The 12,500-nt window shown below is 60.9% G+C and overlaps 2 non-coding genes across 2 annotated transcripts; both read right to left on the bottom strand.

The window, feature by feature from the left end:
* Positions 1-586: 586 nt before the first annotated feature.
* LOC142791575 (5.8S ribosomal RNA) lies at positions 587-739 on the bottom strand. Its single transcript, XR_012890311.1, has one exon. It is a non-coding gene; the product is annotated as a 5.8S ribosomal RNA (ribosomal RNA).
* A 1,719-nt stretch (positions 740-2,458) lies between these two features.
* On the bottom strand, positions 2,459-4,273 carry LOC142791576 (small subunit ribosomal RNA). The gene has a single exon (XR_012890312.1). It is a non-coding gene; the product is annotated as a small subunit ribosomal RNA (ribosomal RNA).
* Positions 4,274-12,500: the final 8,227 nt, after the last annotated feature.

Raw genomic sequence — 12,500 nt, forward strand, 5'->3', positions numbered from 1 at the left:
GCATCAACCGCGTACGCAGCGAACCGCAAACGTCGGGCGCAGCCTCCTCACCTCCCTGCGCTTTGCGCGCGAACGTTCCCTGTTCGCGCGGCAAAGCCTGGAGGAGGCACGGCCCCGCAGCGTGTTCGAGCGCCCGGTCTACGGGACACCCTGCTTACTTCGAGGGCAACAAGCGCAACGCAAGGCTGCGATCTCGCGCACTTTGCGCACGGCTGGAGAAGCTTTGCTGGCCGGCTTTCGCTCCTCGTGTTTACCGTGCGTTAAAGTTGCGCGTCCGTGGCTCTCGCAGCTCTTGCGCGCCCGGTCGCAGAGAGGAGTACGCAACCTCGACCGCACTTTCCCTGCAGGCTTCCTTCCGACTCGAAGTCCTGCGGCGGTCTCAACGAGGTGCCACATCCTCAATGCAGTCGGTCGCCCCCGTTTCGGTTGGGCTCTGGCACGACGGTCGCCACCGTCTCGCCCTTGAGTGGCCGCTGTTGGCGCTCGCTGTGAGGTGTTCAGCGTGCTGTCCGTGTTGCCGACGCGGTCAAAACGAGTCGACGGCTCACGTTCCCTTGTGCGCCGAAGGCTCTCTTGATATGTGATCCGACCCTCAGACAGACGAAGCCAAGGGAAGACCCAAGGCCGCAATGTGCGTTCAAAGAATCAGTGCTCAGTGTGTCCTGCAATTCACACCAAGTCTCGCAGCTGGCTGCGTTCTTCATCGACCCGAGAACCGAGTGATCCTCCGCTTAGAGTCGTGAAAAAGTGTTTGTTCAATTCCGTACAGTCAAAACCAAACGTTTCTGGCACTCGGCCAAACAGTGGCCAAGAAGGGCGCTTTTCAGCGCACGCTTGGACTCCAAAACTCTGCCGCGCCTTTTTCGGCTGCCGCAAATCGAGCAAACGGTGTGTTTCGGACGGCGTTTCGCTTTCGCTACTTGCGAGTGCTTTCGTGGTCCACCCCTCTATAAATACTCGGGAGGCGTCGAAGCCGGTTCTCCAAGCCGGACCCGTAGGTATCGTTGTGTGCTCGCTCTCATTGGCCCGCCTAACCAGAAAATGCCTGCGGTACACCCATTTGGATAAGAGTGCACGCAGATGCGGGCCTCGACGGCTACACATTTCCTCGGGCGGCCGCCTCCCGGCCTCCGTGGAGCGCGGGATGCACGGTCCCATCGACAAGCCTCTCCCGTTTTTACCGTGGCGTCGCGGTTCACCACGGCAGGCGGGTCGGTCTCCTCCGCATAAAAAGGGGGACCCCCGCTTTTTGTTCCACGAAATCGCACAAGCTTTTTTCGCATCCACGGTTTGCCACCGCACACCAAAATGCCGATCCGGCTGCCTACTTTAGCCAACAGGTGGAGCCAGGCGCGCCGTACTTGCGCGGCACTTCCCACGTCCACCGAAGTCGGTGCCAAGGACCACTTTCGGCGCCGGAGCCGCGTACGAGCCTACTCGAGGCGGAAGAACGAAGCCAGCAAGGGCCTGGCCGCAAGTGCGTTCAATTGTCGGGACGTCCAAGTCCCTCGTTCTTCCGTGCTTCCTCTTTCGGCAAGTCGTTGCGGCACCTTCCCAAAGCGCGCAGACCCGCTAATCGCGACGAGCGCGACGTGGCCGTGCCGCCTTTCCCTCGGCAGCAAGCAAAACGCCTGGCAACGTCGACGCTCCCCTAACCGCGATCTCGCACCGTGTTTCGTGTGGCGAATTCAAAAGCCGGCCGGCGCTGCTGCAACCATTACGGTCGGTACGCATACGCCGCGGAGGGCGGGACGGTCATCGGAGCGTGCGGTTCCTCCATCGAGTACTGCGCACCTCGGCCGTCGCATCGCCGTGCCATGACCGGCCGCGCGTCAACGCGAACCGGTGCCAGCGAGATCCCTCGCCTGCAAGAACCGACCGGCAGCCTCCGTCACCCGAGGACGCGGAGGCGCTTGCCGCGGACGGCGGGACGGTATGCACTGGTGCACAGCGGACCCGTCACATCGCCAGTTCCTTGACCGACCGCCGACGCTTGTGCCGTTCCTCTCGTACTTGGCAGTCGCCGCGCGATTGTCGGGTCTCGTTCTTGCACGCTCGAACGGTCGGGAGGGCACTCGGCTGGCGTTTCGGGAACGCGCAGCCTCGCCTTCTACCGACGTAACCACGACTCGCCGTTCGCGCTCCGCCGCTCCTGTTTACAGTACTAGGCGGTCCCGCAGCGGTCGGGTCGCGCATTTCGAGCGCTTCGAGCCACGGTGCAGTGGCGGGTCGAAAGCCGACCTATGAGTGCGTTGCGCCGTTTGTACCCGCGTCCGCCACCTGGCCGACCGTCCAAGGTCGCGGTGTTGGCGTCCGCTGGGCGCAACAATTTGTCACGGGGTGCCGCTCCACATTCAGGCAGCCCCGTGGGGAAAAGCCGACCCCGCGTCCAAACGGGGTCAGCGGCAGAAAGTGTCGGGCGCAGACGCAGCTGAGGCGCTCACCCTTCACAATCCGTTAATGATCCTTCCGCAGGTTCACCTACGGAAACCTTGTTACGACTTTTACTTCCTCTAAATGATCAAGTTTGGTCATCTTTCCAACAGACCGGCGCAACCGAAAGGCCGCGCCGGACATCGGTCCGAAGACCTCACTAAATCATTCAATCGGTAGTAGCGACGGGCGGTGTGTACAAAGGGCAGGGACGTAATCAACGCGAGCTTATGACTCGCGCTTACTGGGAATTCCTCGTTCAAGGGGAACAATTGCAAGCCCCTATCCCAATCACGAAAGAAGTTCCACGGGTTACCCAGTCTTTTCAGACAGGGATAAAGACACGCTGCTTCCTTCAGTGTAGCGCGCGTGCGGCCCCGGACATCTAAGGGCATCACAGACCTGTTATTGCTCTGTTTCGTGCGGCTAGGAGCCGCTTGTCCCTTTAAGAAGGTTGTAAGGTGCTGGGAACCCCGCACCTATTTAATAGGCTAGAGTCTCGTTCGTTATCGGAATTAACCAGACAAATCGCTCCACCAACTAAGAACGGCCATGCACCACCATCCACCGAATCAAGAAAGAGCTCTCAATCTGTCAATCCTCCCAGTGTCCGGGCCGGGTAAGTTTTCCCGTGTTGAGTCAAATTAAGCCGCAGGCTCCACTCCTGGTGGTGCCCTTCCGTCAATTCCTTTAAGTTTCAGCTTTGCAACCATACTTCCCCCGGAACCCAAATACTTTGGTTTCCCGGAAGCTGCCCGCCGAGTCATTTGAGTAACTCAGGCGGATCGCTGGTTGGCATCGTTTATGGTCAGAACTAGGGCGGTATCTGATCGCCTTCGAACCTCTGACTTTCGTTCTTGATCAATGAAAACATTCTTGGCAAATGCTTTCGCAGTAGTTCGTCTTGCGACGGTCCAAGAATTTCACCTCTAGCGCCGCAATACGAATGCCCCCGTCCGTCCCTCTTAATCATTACCTCGTATTCCAAAAACCAACAGAACAGAAACGAGGTCTTGTTCTATTATTCCATGCAAGTTTATTCAGGCGACTCGCCTGCGTTGAGCACTCTAATTTTTTCAAAGTAAAAGCACCGGCCATCTCGAGGCACACAATGAAGTGCACCAAGAAAGAACCGGCATGATGTTCAGTCCGAGCCGTCGCATCGGGTAGATGCACTACTCGTCTGGAACTGAGATCCAACTACGAGCTTTTTAACCGCAGCAGCTTTAGTATACGCTATTGGAGCTGGAATTACCGCGGCTGCTGGCACCAGACTTGCCCTCCAATTGATCCTCGTTAAAGGATTTAGAGTGTACTCATTTCAATTACGGGGCCTCAAAAGAGTCCCGTATTGTTATTTTTCGTCACTACCTCCCCGTGCCGGGAGTGGGTAATTTGCGCGCCTGCTGCCTTCCTTGGATGTGGTAGCCGTTTCTCAGGCTCCCTCTCCGGAATCGAACCCTGATTCTCCGTTACCCGTAACAACCATGGTAAGCAAGTAACCTACCATCGAAAGTTGATAAGGCAGACACTTGAAAGAAACGTCGCCGGCTCGTGGCCATGCGATCAGCACAAAGTTATCCAGAGTCACCACACAATACGGGCCGAAACCCGATCGATCTTGGTCTAATAAAAGCACCCGTTACCCAAAGGGCTCCAGGCTCACTGCATGTATTAGCTCTAGAATTGCCACAGTTATCCAAGTAGGAAGAAACGATCTAAGGAACCATAACTGATTTAATGAGCCATTCGCGGTTTCGCCTTATTTCGGCATGTACTTAGACATGCATGGCTTAATCTTTGAGACAAGCATATGATTACTGGCAGGATCAACCAGGTAATCGTTCGACTGCGCGTCCGTCCTCGCCTTCGGCGGGCCGGACGCAGTCTGTGTGCGGCGGAGGCCACCTTCAGGCGCCCCAACACGCTTATTTTGCACTCCGAGATGACGGCGTTCGAGCTCGCTACGGCACAACCTTCCCGAAAGACGAGTGGGAGCCGTGCGGCAAGAAGCACGTTCATGCTCGCTCTTTTTCGTTGCATCGACTCGGTCGCGCCGTGCGGGTTGCCCAAGCCCGCTGCACTGTCGGTGGACCGGCCGGAACTAGCAACGGAGCCGAGACTGCAAAGCCGCCAGACGACGGGTCACGCCCGCGTCTTCGGCGCTTTCGCATCTGAATCGCCCGAGGACGACACGGAACACACCTCGATATCGTGGTAAAACGGCACCGTCCGACAACCAGCCCCTAACGCATCAAGCGGATGAGGCTGCAGACGACTGCCGTGGATTCCCCTGGAGCAGACCCGAGGACACGCTTGACGAGGCCGAAGCCCGCCGCATATCAGACACCCGGTCGCTTTCGCGTACGCCGCTCACGAGAACCCCCACATAATAGCAGCGATAAGTACCCAGACCTCCTTGGGCACTAATACGAGCGTACTCGAGAAAATTTCACCGCGGGTGTGCCCCGAAACGTGTGGCACGTTGAGCGTGCCACAAGTCTACGTCGCTCTCAAACCCGCCGAGGTCGTAGAATTTGCGACCCTACTCACGAAATTCCCACCGAGGATACGGCCGCAAACGTACCGCACCTTGGGTAGGCCACGAGTTTGTGCAACACTACGCTGACGGCACAGCACCGAGGTCGTGCGCGCACGCACGGGAAAATTCCGCCGCGGTTTCTGCCGAAAACGTGAGGCACCACGACTCTCCGCAAGTTCGCGTCGACTGCGAAAGACCGAAGTCGTGAACGACGTGTCCGCTACTCGCCGCCGACACGCTGGACACCAAACGTACAACGACTCGACGGCGTCGTAGAGGCCCACGACGCGGTTTTCCTTAACGACGTCTCGGCGTGGCACCGACAGGTTAGAACGGCCGACCAACGTTCCCTGTCCGCCGTTCGGCTCAGTCGAAGGGCTCGGCGACTTCGGCAACGCTGCGAAGCCGCACGGTGACGCACGCCATGTCCCCATTTTTTTTTTTTTTCTTTCTGCGTCTGCCGGGGTGCCCCTATAATAGCAGCGATAAGCACCCAGACCGCCGTGGGTCGCTCGCCCCGGCTGACGTGGTTTTTCGTACTCCTGCGGCGGTCGCCGTCAAGCACGTCCAAATACGCTACTTTCGTGGGCGCATTCACGCTCTTTCGCTTCGCCGGAGTGCCAGCACTCACTCTGCCAAAAACGGCGAACATCCGAGCGGCGGTTCCCACTTTTGCGTCGGCGTCGCAAACCCCGCCCCGGCAGACGAGGTTTGCCGTACTCGTGCGACGGTGGCCGGCGGGCACGTCGAAAGACGCCGATATCGTGCGCGAATTGGCGCACCTTGGCTTCACCGGAGTGCCGCCACTGACTCCTCCAAAAACGGCGAAGATCCGAGCGGCGCTTCCCACTTTCGCATCGGCGTCCCGAACTCCGCCCCGGCTGACGCGGTTTACCGTACTCGTGCGACGGTCGCCGGCGAGCACGTGGAAAGACGCCGATATCGTGCCCGAATCGGCTCCGTTCGGCTTCGCCGGAGTGCCAGCACTGGCTCGGCGAAAGACGACGAACATCCGAGCGACGGTTCTCACTATTGCGTACGCGTCGCAAACCCCGCCCCGGCAGACGCACTTTGCCGTACTCGTGCGACGGTCGCCGGCGAGCACGTAGAAAGACGCCGATATCGTGCCGGAATCGGCCCCGTTTGGCTTCGCCGGAGTGCCAGCACTCACTCGGCCACAAACGGCGAACATCCGAGCGGCGGTTCCCACTTAGCCGTCGGCGTCCCGAACTCCGCCCCGGCAGACGCGGTTGCCGAGCTCGTGCGACTAGCGACCGCGAAGCCGTCTCGCGACGCCGCTTTCGTGCGCGGCTCCCACTGCGACCTGGGTCACCCGAGGTCGACGAGCAAGAAAGAATGTCGAAAAAAAATTTTTTTTTTTTTTGCGTCTGCCGGGGTGCCCCTATAATAGCAGCGATAAGCACCCAGACCGCCATGGGTCGCTCGCCCCGGCTGACGTGGTTTTTCGTTTTCCTGCGGTGGTCGTCGTCAAGCACGTCCAAACACGCCACTTTCGTGGGCGCATTCGCGCTCTTTCGCTTCGCCGGAGTGCCAGCACTCACTCTGCCAAAAACGGCGAACATCCTAGTGGCGGTTCCCACTTTTGCGTCGGCGTCGCCAACCCCGCCCCGGCATACGCGGTTTGCCGTACTCGTGCGGCGGTGGCCGGCGGGCACGTCGAAAGACACCGATATCGTGCGCGAGTCGATGCTTCTTGGTCTCGCAGGAGGGCCGCCACTCACTCCTGCAAAAACGGCGAAGATCCGAGCGGCGCTTCCCACTTTTTCGTCGGCATCGCAAACCTCGCCCCGGCAGACGCGCTTTGCCGTACTCGTGCGACGGTCGCCGGCGAGCACGTCGAAATACGCCGATATCGTGCCCGAATCGGCCCCGTTTCGCTTCGCCGGAGTGCCAGCACTCACTCGGCCAAAAACGGCGAACATCCGAGCAGCGGTACCCACTTAGCCGTCGGCATCCCGAACTCCGCGCCGGCTGACGCGGTTGCCGAGCTCGTGCGACTAGCGACCGCGAACGCGTCTCGCGACGCCGCTTTCGTGCGCGGCTCCCATTGCGACCTGGGTTACCCGAGCTCGACCAGCAAAAAAGAAGGTCGAAAAAAAATTTTTTTTTTCTGCGTCTGCCGGGGTGCCCCTATAATAGCAGCGATAAGCACCCAGACCGCCGTGGGTCGCTCGCCCCGGCTGACGTGGTTTTTCGTACTCCTGCAGCGGTCGCCGTCAAGCACGTCCAAATACGCCACTTTCGTGGGCGCTTTCGCGCTCTTTCGCGTCGCCGGTGTGCCAGCACTCACTCTGCCAAAAACGGCGAACATCCTAGTGGCGGTTCCCACTTTTGCGTCGGCGTCGCCAACCCCGCCCCGGCATACGCGGTTTGCCGTACTCGTGCGGCGGTGGCCGGCGGGCACGTCGAAAGACACCGATATCGTGCGCGAGTCGATGCTTCTTGGTCTCGCAGGAGGGCCGCCACTCACTCCTGCAAAAACGGCGAAGATCCGAGCGGCGCTTCCCACTTTTTCGTCGGCATCGCAAACCTCGCCCCGGCAGACGCGCTTTGCCGTACTCGTGCGACGGTCGCCGGCGAGCACGTCGAAATACGCCGATATCGTGCCCGAATCGGCCCCGTTTCGCTTCGCCGGAGTGCCAGCACTCACTCGGCCAAAAACGGCGAACATCCGAGCAGCGGTACCCACTTAGCCGTCGGCATCCCGAACTCCGCGCCGGCTGACGCGGTTGCCGAGCTCGTGCGACTAGCGACCGCGAACGCGTCTCGCGACGCCGCTTTCGTGCGCGGCTCCCATTGCGACCTGGGTTACCCGAGCTCGACCAGCAAAAAAGAAGGTCGAAAAAAAATTTTTTTTTTCTGCGTCTGCCGGGGTGCCCCTATAATAGCAGCGATAAGCACCCAGACCGCCGTGGGTCGCTCGCCCCGGCTGACGTGGTTTTTCGTACTCCTGCAGCGGTCGCCGTCAAGCACGTCCAAATACGCCACTTTCGTGGGCGCTTTCGCGCTCTTTCGCGTCGCCGGTGTGCCAGCACTCACTCTGCCAAAAACGGCCAACATCCGAGCGGCGGTTCCCACTTTTGCGTCGGCGTCGTAAACCCCGCCCCGGCAGACGCGGTTTGCCCTACTCGTTCGACGGTCGCCGGCGAGCGCGTCGAAAGACGCCGATATCGTGCGCTAATTGGCGCTCCTTGGCTTCTCCGGAGTGCCGCCACTCACTCCTCCAAAAACGGCGAAGATCCGAGCGGCGTTCTCCACTTTCGCATCGGCGTCCCGAACTCCGCCCGGGCTGACGCGGTTTACCGTACTCGTGCGACGGTCGCCGCCGGGCACGTCGAAAGACGCCGATATCGTGCCGTAATCGGCCCCGTTTGGCTTCGCCCGAGTGCCAGCACTCACTCGGCCAAAAACGGCGAACATCCGAGCAGCGTTTCCCACTTTCGCATCGGCGTCCCGAAGCCCGCCCCGGCAGACGCGGTTTGCCCTACTCGAGCGACGGTCGCCGGCGATCACGTCGAAAGGCGCCGAATTCGTGCACGAATCGATGCTTCTTGGTCTCGCAGGAGGGCCGCCACTCACTCCTGCAAAAACGGCGAAGATCCGAGTTGCGCTTCCCACTTTTTCGTCGGCGTCCCGAACTACGCCCCGGCTGACGCGGTTTACCGTACTCGTGCGACGGTCGCCGGCGGGCACTTCAAAATACGCCGATTTCGTGGGCGCATTCACGCTGTTTCGCTTCCCCGGAGTGCCAACACTCACTCTGCCGAAAGCGGCGATCATCCGAGCGGCGGTTCCCACTTTTGCGTCGGCTTCGCAAACGGCGCCCCGGCAGACGCGCTCGTGCGACGTACTCGTGCGACGGTCGCCGGCGAGCACGTCGAAAGACGCCGATATCGTGCTCGAATCGACCCCGTTTCGCTTCGCCGGAGTGCTGCCAGTCACGGCGCAGAAAACGGCGAACAAGTGTTTTTTTTTTTTTTTTCCTAGAATTTGTGTTATAGAAGGCACATTTGATATCGGACGATAATTTTCAACTTTATCACGCGCACCGATTTTCGTGTAGAGGTTTGCAAGTTTATGGGAATTTCTCCACTTGGAATAATGCGATTTAGTAGTACTACGAGAACTTCATGGATGTACTCAAGGGTACGGGGCAAGTCAGTTACGTCAACACCTGCAGATTTTTTACACTTCAAACTGAAAATTGTTGGTTGTGAGTCCTCGTGTGATATTAAAGGCCGATTCGCTAACACATAGAACAAAGAAAGAAAGGAAGAAAAAAACGCCCGCGCTCGCTCAAGAAACCTGGGTTCGCAACAAGTGGCAACAACAAGCAACCGAGCGAGTGCGCCAAAACCCGTGGCGGCCGAACAAACGCGAAGTCCCAACCGCGTCAGCCGGGGCGGCACGGGACAGGAAAAATCACTTCAGCCGGGGCGGCGGGGCACCGAATAAACCTCGTCACCTCGTCGCAGGATAAAAGAGGAAACAAAAAGTCTAAACAGCGTCTGCTGGAGCGAATGCGTAATAAAACAACAACAACAACAAAAAAAAAACACCCGCGCTCAAGAAGTCTGCAATCCTCACAAAAGGCGACTGTGACCGAGCAGCGTCAGCCGGGGCCGTGCGGAAACGGAAAAACCGCGACTACCGGGGCGTCGAGGCACCGAAAAATCCACTTCAGCCGCGGCGAAAAAAAAAAACAAAAAGAAAGACGGAGGGGGGGGGGGGGGAACCACGTCTGCCGGGGCGAAGGAAAAAAAAAAACGCGTCTGCCGGGGCGAGCCCGGGTGCGGCACCACCGGGAAAACTGTGGCAAACAGACATGGCGATCGAGTGAGTGGGCCGCCAGCCAGGCTCAGCCAAAAAGTGCAAAGTCCGAACTGCGTCAGCCGGGGTGGCAAAAACCGCGTCAGCCGGGGCGGCGCAAAAAACCGCGTCTGCCGGGGCGGCACGAAACCGCGTCAGCCGGGGCGGGGCGAAAACTGCGTCAGCCGGGGCGAAAAGAAAAAAAAAACGCGTCTGCCGGGGCAAGCCCGGGTGCGGCACCACCGGGAAAACTGTGGCAAACAGACATGGCGATCGAGTGAGTGGGCCGCCAGCCAGGCACAGCCGAAAAGTGCAAAGTCCGAACCGTGTCAGCCGGGGCGACGCAAAAACCGCGTCAGCCGGGGCGGCGCGAAAACCGCGTCAGCCGGGGCGGCACGAAACCGCGTCAGCCGGGGCGGCGCGAAAACTGCGTCAGCCGGGGCGGCGCGAAAACCTCGTCAGCCGGGGCGAGCGAAAAGGGGGGGGGGGGAACCACGTCTGCCGGGGCGAAAGAAAAAAAAAACGCGTCTGCCGGGGCGAGCCCGGGTGCGGCACCACCGGGAAGACTGTGGCAAACAGACATGGCGATCGAGTGAGTGGGCCGCCAGCCAGGCTCAGCCCAAAAAGTGCCAAGTCCGAACTGCGTCAGCCGGGGCGGCAAAAACCGCGTCAGCCGGGGCGGCGCGAAAACCGCGTCTGCCGGGGCGGCGCGAAAACTGCGTCAGCCGGGGCGAGCCCGGGTGCGGCACCACCGGGAAAACTGTGGCTAACAGACATGGCGATCGAGTGAGTGGGCCACCAGCCAGGCTCAGCCAAAAAGTGCCAAGTCCGAACTGCGTCAGCCGGGGCGGCAAAAACCGCGTCAGCCGGGGCGGCGCAAAAAAACCGCGTCTGCCGGGGCGGCACGAAACCGCGTCAGCCGGGGCGGCGCGAAAACTGCGTCAGCCGGGGCGAAAGAAAAAAAAAAACGCGTCTGCCGGGGCGAGCCCGGGTGCGGCACCACCGGGAAAACTGTGGCAAACAGACATGGCGATCGAGTGAGTGGGCCGCCAGCCAGGCACAGCCGAAAAGTGCTAAGTCCGAACTGCGTCTGCCGGGGCGGCACGAAACCGCGTCAGCCGGGGCGGCGCGAAAACCGCGTCTGCCGGGGCGGCACGAAACCGCGTCAGCCGGGGCGGCGCGAAAACTGCGTCAGCCGGGGCGAGCCCGGGTGCGGCACCACCGGGAAAACTGTGGCAAACAGACATGGCGATCGAGTGAGTGGGCCGCCAGCCAGGCACAGCCGAAAAGTGCTAAGTCCGAACTGCGTCTGCCGGGGCGGCACGAAACCGCGTCAGCCGGGGCGGCGCGAAAACCGCGTCTGCCGGGGCGGCACGAAACCGCGTCAGCCGGGGCGGCGCGAAAACTGCGTCAGCCGGGGCGAGCCCGGGTGCGGCACCACCGGGAAAACTGTGGCAAACAGACATGGCGATCGAGTGAGTGGGCCGCCAGCCAGGCACAGCCGAAAAGTGCTAAGTCCGAACTGCGTCAGCCGGGGCGGCAAAAACCGCGTCAGCCGGGGCGGCGCAAAAAACCGCGTCTGCCGGGGCGGCACGAAACCGCGTCAGCCGGGGCGGCGCGAAAACTGCGTCAGCCGGGGCGAAAGAAAAAAAAAAACGCGTCTGCCGGGGCGAGCCCGGGTGCGGCACCACCGGGAAAACTGTGGCAAACAGACATGGCGATCGAGTGAGTGGGCCGCCAGCCAGGCACAGCCGAAAAGTGCTAAGTCCGAACTGCGTCTGCCGGGGCGGCACGAAACCGCGTCAGCCGGGGCGGCGCGAAAACCGCGTCTGCCGGGGCGGCACGAAACCGCGTCAGCCGGGGCGGCGCGAAAACTGCGTCAGCCGGGGCGAGCCCGGGTGCGGCACCACCGGGAAAACTGTGGCAAACAGACATGGCGATCGAGTGAGTGGGCCGCCAGCCAGGCACAGCCGAAAAGTGCTAAGTCCGAACTGCGTCTGCCGGGGCGGCACGAAACCGCGTCAGCCGGGGCGGCGCGAAAACCGCGTCTGCCGGGGCGGCACGAAACCGCGTCAGCCGGGGCGGCGCGAAAACTGCGTCAGCCGGGGCGAGCCCGGGTGCGGCACCACCGGGAAAACTGTGGCAAACAGACATGGCGATCGAGTGAGTGGGCCGCCAGCCAGGCACAGCCGAAAAGTGCTAAGTCCGAACTGCGTCTGCCGGGGCGGCACGAAACCGCGTCAGCCGGGGCGGCGCGAAAACCGCGTCTGCCGGGGCGGCACGAAACCGCGTCAGCCGGGGCGGCGCGAAAACTGCGTCAGCCGGGGCGAGCCCGGGTGCGGCACCACCGGGAAAACTGTGGCAAACAGACATGGCGATCGAGTGAGTGGGCCGCCAGCCAGGCACAGCCGAAAAGTGCTAAGTCCGAACTGCGTCAGCCGGGGCGGCAAAAACCGCGTCAGCCGGGGCGGCGCAAAAACCGCGTCTGCCGGGGCGAAATAAAAAAAAAACAAAGAAAAAAGCCCGCGCTTAATCAAAAGAAAACAAAGAAAAAAGCTTGCGCTTAATCAAAAGAAAACAAACAAAAAAAGTTCGCGCTTAAGCCTGGCGGTGGAACCACCGGGGCAAACAGACCTGGCGATCGAGTGAGTGGGCCGCCAGCCGGGGTGAGCCAAAAAGTGCAAAGTCCGAACCG

This window comes from Rhipicephalus microplus, unplaced genomic scaffold (assembly GCF_043290135.1).
Source record: "Rhipicephalus microplus isolate Deutch F79 unplaced genomic scaffold, USDA_Rmic scaffold_175, whole genome shotgun sequence".
Taxonomy (NCBI): Eukaryota; Metazoa; Arthropoda; class Arachnida; order Ixodida; family Ixodidae; genus Rhipicephalus; species Rhipicephalus microplus.